This window comes from Seriola lalandi, unplaced genomic scaffold, assembly GCF_002814215.2.
Source record: "Seriola lalandi dorsalis isolate HSWRI2012SDOR001 ecotype SW California unplaced genomic scaffold, Sedor1 jcf7180002054570, whole genome shotgun sequence".
In the NCBI taxonomy this organism is placed as follows: Eukaryota; Metazoa; Chordata; class Actinopteri; order Carangiformes; family Carangidae; genus Seriola; species Seriola lalandi.
Window position 1 is genome coordinate 3888098 of NW_019525123.1, and position 7042 is coordinate 3895139.

Consider the following 7042-nt stretch of genomic DNA (forward strand, 5'->3'; position numbering starts at 1 on the left):
GTATCCTGACTGACGCCACAAGCTATGTGCCCCTCACTTAAACATCTCCCGAGCACTTCTGTGACACGCCACAAACACACCATTAATGTCTTGAGCATTTCAAGGGGAAAAATGTGAGGGCCCTGCATAAGAAAAAGTACAGATGAACACACTGGAGATGGGAGCAGGGCATAAGGGATTTGTGGAAAAACACACAAAACACAAATGCACACATACCTTTTGGTTTTCCAAGAGCTCGAATACTCGTGACAGGTCTAATTTCTGGACCGAGGGAATTACTAATTAACTTAAGCTTTTGGCTCTCTATTTAATTAGAGAGGTCTCCAAATGAACTTTAGACCAAAGCCATTTGCTTTTTAAACAAACCCCCTTTTTCTGACAGCTGTTGTGAGTTTGCCCTCTTCTCACAAAAACCACAAGGAAAGCACAGTTGTTATTTATGCCATCATAGACTCTTTTTCTGGTTACCGTGGGAGGGAAAAAGGAGAATGGGGGGAGGAGAGGGAGAAAAAAAATGAGCAATGGAGTTGAAAAGTGTACATTTTAATTGGATTTCACTACAAACAAACAACTGTCACATGTAATTAGTGTGGTTTTAGATTAGCACTGCAATATTCCTTTATCAAAAAAACAACATGTCACGCAGATCCAGGGCGAGCCCACTGAGAGGGAACCGGGATGAAATGGACCCATTACCTTACTGTTTGCTGTAGGAAATAACCGCTATTAGATATAAATGACACAATAACATATTGAAATCTAAAACTGTTCAGTGTTCTTACTGTTCAATTATCAACATGAAAGTAAGGCTTCTTAAGGCTATGTATGTGTGTATGTGTGTTACACTGCTCTTAATGTGACAGGGGACCTTAGGGGTCAAAGACGAGGCAACAGATGAGCAATGTCCCTCTTTTCTTTCGCTCTCTCTCAAACAAACACATGCACACATGGTCCTTATATTTAAAATTACATGCAATATGTATCGTGAAAAGGATAAGCAAACATTCTACGCGCTATTCTTAAAATAAAAAAAAATCTTTGCCTTTACTTTTACAATATTACAAAACGGTATAAGGTTGAGTGTGTGCAACAAGCCAAAAAGGCCAGCAAATCATCCATCACCATATCATGACACTTGTTTAGGGATTGTGTTAAGGAAGAGGTCTATTCTTCAGCCATACTTTGCTTTTTTAACAATTCCTCCAAAGCCCTCCTATATCTGCTCATCTCAGCTGGGATGAAACAACGCAAAACTCCCTTCTTTATTTAGTCTAGCGGCAGAGAGCTGATACATCAGCGAAACCACTGACAAAACCAGCCCTGTTAATACCTACAATTTCATATACAAGAACATTCCTGTGCCTGCTCTGCTCTTCTTCTTTACTGTCACAAAAAAAGGAGTCTTATTTTTTTTTTTCTTTTAAAAGCAAATAATTAAAGATTATTCCATGGCTGGTGCCAGGCCAGAAAAAAAGAAGCAGGGTTTCAGAGGGATAGTGTTGGCTGGAGTCTCCTCAAGGGAGTTGAGGAGACATATACTTGCTTGCCTATATTAGATCAGACTGAGACCTACATTGGAAAAGGAAAAATTTTGTTTTTTAATGCTGTACAAATATCCCTGTAGTTACAAAATAGTACAAAGAAATATTCATATTTAGGCTGACTGCATGGGTGACCGGTCCAGCACCTGCAGATCATATGTAACATCTGTCTTCTACTGGAGGCGTACGGGACTCATGTTGTTCATCAACTCAAAGGAATTTCAGTTGTAATAATAATAATAATAATAATAATAATAATAATAATAATAGTAATAATAGAATCATTGAAAAGGTCTCCATGCAACTCGAGTCAAATTTCTTTGGTAAATGCGTCTCATCTCTTATTACACTGTTTGTTTAAGCCCACAAGTCATGCATAATTAATTAGCCATTTATTCCCCGAGGAGCCCTGCCAATGGCCTTGATATCCACAAGCTATTGCCTTCAGGAATACCACGTGCCAATCACATCGCATACATGCAATATACATGCATACAGAGGTACGAGCAGATGTTGACACGTACAAATAATACACATGAGCCGAGGAGAAAGTAAAGGTGATTTGATGCAGATGTTCTGGTGGAAAAAAAATTGTGTAATTGTTCTCTAATCTGCTACGGAACATTTTATTAAATTATTTCTACAGATATACAGAATCACTCACTTCTCCATTTTTCATTAAGGTCTATTAATGTGCATGTGTCATGTGACTGGGCTCTCTGCTTTTTCAATCCCTGCCTTTGTCTTTGGCCAGCACAGAGGAGAATGTATCATTTGTCATGAGACGTCTTGTGCTATTGTGGTGTATCTTTTCTCAAACCTGGAAAAACTTAGTTGGTCATTAACTTTTTTTTCCTCTTAACTCAGAGCTTGTCTTTTTAACTTCTGTTTGGATGAGGTAGTTGTGCATATTTTTTTGCTGGTTTTGTTTTTAACCTTGCCAGCTTTTATAGCTATGAAAATACTTCTAAAAGCAATCGATAAAATGTGGCATATAACCTTCTGTACTGTGCATTATTTTGTTGGTAAGTACAAGAGGGACAAACCTTTCTAAAGGCTGCTGAATGCTTTGTTGAATATGTAGGATGAGGACTTGGAGGCACTCACATGGACCTGAAGGGCTGAGAAAGTGTCCTTCACAGTGACTGCATCAAGGAGTGTAGAGGACAAACAAATGTCACAGTCTAAATGGTCACTGCAGCATCCAGTCAGCACCGATTTACAGAAATGAAATGAACATCAACAGAAATGTACAGCACTAAAGCAAAAGTGTAGAGATAGGGAGTACATAGGGAGGGAGAGAAGGGAGTTTCTCTTTGCATTCAAATTGCCCAATGACTGTTTGCTATTAACTCCCCTCCCTACCTGACTGCCATGCCTGTCAAAAGACAAAAACAATCTACAGACGCAAATGAAAGACGAGACAGACAGCAACGGAGAACATGAGATAGAGACACCAGCAGAGATACACAGAGAAAGCAAATCTGTGAGACAATACGCAAGAAAGAGAGGGGCCTCATTTTTTCACCGGCCCATTTTATTTGACCTAAACCTGAGAATCTCAGCCACCCCCAGGGCCCACAGGACCTCAGATCAAACAGAGAGAGTCCTCTAACACACGGCCCCGATTGTTCTTTCCCCACCCTGCGGAATCCCCCCACTTCCACTTTGAAATAAAAAGAATAAACATATTATTCTAAATGAAATACCCAGACCCATGTTTTTCTGTGGCTAATATCCTGTACGAGATGGCTGATGCAAAATAGGCAGGAGAGCCTGAGAACGGGACAGAGCACAGAGGGAAGAGAAAAATCCCCCTCTTTCTATTTTCCCTTAAGAGACTGATGAAGGTCTGGCAAGATGAGAGAGTGAGAGAGACAGACATAGAGACATGAGAGAGAGAGAGTGAGAGAGGGTAACGCAATCCTAACTGGCGCTGGACCAACAGCAACAAAAACATTTAGATAACCGCGCTCAATAATGAACGATTTCAATGAGGACAAAAATTACATTTCCTACAGATAACATGCCCCCTTCCCATAAGAGAGCCAAAAGAGCCTCGAAACCACGTCATGCTCTACAGTGGTGCACTGGAGCATTATGTTAGGGGAGAGTTGTAGTAACTATATTAGTATCCTTTTACCTCACCAGAGACAGTACTTTACTGGTTGTAAGAAGATAGAGTTGGCAGAGCCGAGAGACGGGGAAAAATATAGACCCTGTATGACAACTCGACTAGCTTCACTGGAAAAGCAACAAATCACTCCTCTACCGACTCAGCCTGAGCTATAACAGTATCGGCGGCACGGCTCAAACAATTACCGATCTGCAATACCCACTACAAGGGCCACTCAAAATAACAGTCCACATACACATAACCAAGGATCGCTGCAGCGCACTTGATCCTCACAGGTGGTGTGGGTCACAGCAACAACGCCATCCCCACCTTTCCTATCCACTAAGCACTCACTTCCTTTCATGCCAAAGTCTGTCAAGTTGCTTGAGAGGGGAAGAGGCAAGAAAAGAGAAGATATAGCGTGGAAAGGAGGCAGAGAAAGAGAGAGGAGTCTTTGTCCTCCTCCACTCAGCTCCAGCACGTTTCCTCCTCGGGTCTGGCCACCATTAGCATATGAAAGGCAAGGGAAGGCGTGCAAAAGGTCAAAGAAAGAGGATCCTGTCCAATGAGAGACAACAAAAACAGGCCACACCAGCTTTTGTGGCGTTCATGTTCTCCACCACCCAATCTCACGCCCCTCCCTCAACTCTGGATCATTTCCATACACCAGATGCAATAGCAATAATGACGGTTGATCATAAATTACTCACAAAGTCGAGTTGGGTCATATGGAAGTCACCGTGGCAATTTTAAGCTGCGTCATCACCCTTGTGCCCCCTCCTACTACTACCAGCAGAGCTCACACAACACACAGGCATTCACATAAAACACACCTGCCTCGCAGTTCCACAGCTCACTCTACCTAGACGATATCCGTCCAAATCCTTAGTAAACATCTCAATAAAGGAAAATGTAAGAACAGTGTAGTTTGATTTGATCCATGAAAGCCGCTCCCTTCCTTCCATGTAAATGCTACCTGAGCCACATCCATCCACTACATAATTGCACACTCCAGTGCTTTAGGGATGTAGTTTAGTATATACATGGAGGCTTAGTGAGCCTGGAGTTTACCAGTCTCCACAGTTACTCTATTATCATACATATTGCTTCACATGACAGCTTCCATCTGCTGGCATCCGAACAAACAGCCAGAAACGCTGGCCTGGTGTTTCCGGGGTCCTCTCCAGCAAACACAGTCCTCTACCAGCAACAGCGGCCAGAGACAGACGGACTGGAGGGGAGAGATGGCAGAGAGGGAGGGAGAGAAAGAAGAGGGGTAGAGCATTTCATCTCTCTTTCATCTCTGTCACCCAGTCAAGCGTTCAATGCCCCATTCAGTGCCTGCCCAGCATTATGCAAAATAATGCTAATCCCCTTTCCCGTGCTTTCACACTTGTATAAACCGCCGTTCCTGCCTCTGAAAAGCAATTATATCAGTTTACGTTCCTGTCAAAAAACAGGATTAGCATGCAAGTACTAGTAGCACCAACTAGGTCCAATCTCTATCCACCTTTGGCTAGCGGGAAGCACAGAACATTAAATGTTTGTCCACCCCCCCACCACTAAAAAATAATGTCCTACAGCTCGGTTGGGGGTAGCTATAAAGATGTGTTGAAATTAGATATTTGGATGGAATGAAAAGAAGGGCTGAAGGTAGAACTCTTTGTCCCTGTTCTTTAGGCCCAAGCTTTTCTTTGCCAGAATCCCAGTCTTGTACAATAATCAAAAACAAATTCAGCTATGTCGCTACACTGGGCCGTATTGGCCTCACAGTCTAAGTCTCGCTTCACTGACAGCAGCGTGTTATACATGTGACACACACAGACTGACACACACAACACAAAACTGAACTGTTGTCCTCCCCACCAACACATTGCCAACACATGCTCACAGCCCTGCCAGTGCAGGTGTGCACATGCAAACACACACACTGAGCAGACCCGGAAAGATGGCAGAGTATTTTTGAATATGCAAATACTTGTACAAGCGGAACGTGTGCAAATAGGAGTCATTGTGAGCTGGTTTACTCTGGCCAGTCGGGCCTCTCTCTCTCTCTCTCTCTCTGCCCCTCTCATGTTTTGGGGGCACAAGGACGCACACCCATCTCGAGTGACGACAGATCAGGGGAGATTAGTCAGCACAATTAGCCAAGTCGTCATGGCGACTAATGAAATTTGGCAAAGCGGCCAGCCAGAGACTTAAATGAGCTAGCTGGTTATGTGCTACCATGGGGGGCTGACTGGCTGGCTGCTGGCTGGTTGCCTTACACACACCCATTATTCTCTTTTCTGCCGTGGCGGTACAATAGAGTCACTTGTATCTCAGCCGATACCCACCGGCGGTACAAGCTCTCCGCCTGACAATTTGCATATGTTAATATAATTAAGTGCTAATTACACTAAAACTCGCATATTCACAAGCTCTCTCCCCGGGAGCTACGGAGGGGCTTGATCTCGGTCCAAGTCTTTAACCCTCCTCTGCCTCTCACTCAGTGTGTGTGATAGAGAGAAAGTGTGTGTTAGCCGTGGTGCCCCAGGGCTGACACAGGAAGCCCCCCCTCTTTGAGACATAATGCTGAGCTGCTGTGGACTTCTTAGCTTCTCCTCCTACAGGCCTCCCTGAGCCAGGAGACCCTGACACTACTACTGCAGACCGTCACCCCTTCCTCACCTCTGTCCCTCTCACACATACACACACTGCATAACCAGGAGAATATGGAACCTTGATCTCGAGAATAGAAAATTCAGCTGTTAGAAAAATCTTTGAATCAAAAACGACATACTTCAAACAGTTGCATAATACACGTTGTGTAAAACACCATCTATGAAAAACCTAAAGGATAAGCGTGAAGGAGAGACTCTGAAAAAGACAACTTTGTCCGTCAGAGTCAAATACTGTTGGTGCAACACTGATTGAGTTTATATGTCTTTGGCTGGAATCATGGCTACACTGCCACAGCTTGGAAACCTTAAATTGAAGAATTCACTTTTACTTTGTAAATTCAACCACCAATCATCTGTGTAAGGAGAATGCTGGATTGGTTTAATATTGAATCTCCTGAAAGCTGGTCACCAAAATGACAACAGTTATTTGAGCCATAGATAAGAAAAAAAATATCTACATGATTCCCCCTCTGTGAGTATGCGTGTATGGATGTGAGAGTGTGTGTTGGCCTGCCGTTTTAATAATGGAGGACAGGCGGTTGTGCTTTTCACATCGTAATGGCCGTGAATCAGGGAGGAAGCCAAGCGGTCGTGCTACAATTAGGGATCTTTTGTGCCTCTTCCTCTGTCTCTTTCTCCCTCTCTTTTCTTGTTTTCACTCGCTGACACTCTCCCTATCAAGACTATGTTAAAACAGTCTACTCTGTTTTGCTGCTAAGGCT

General features: G+C 43.3%; 1 protein-coding gene across 1 annotated transcript in view; it reads right to left on the bottom strand.

The window, feature by feature from the left end:
- The window catches only part of zfhx4 (zinc finger homeobox 4), an 82278-nt gene that overhangs the window by 71182 nt on the left and 4054 nt on the right, over nucleotides 1–7042 (bottom strand). The gene's annotated exons all lie outside the window — the stretch shown is intronic.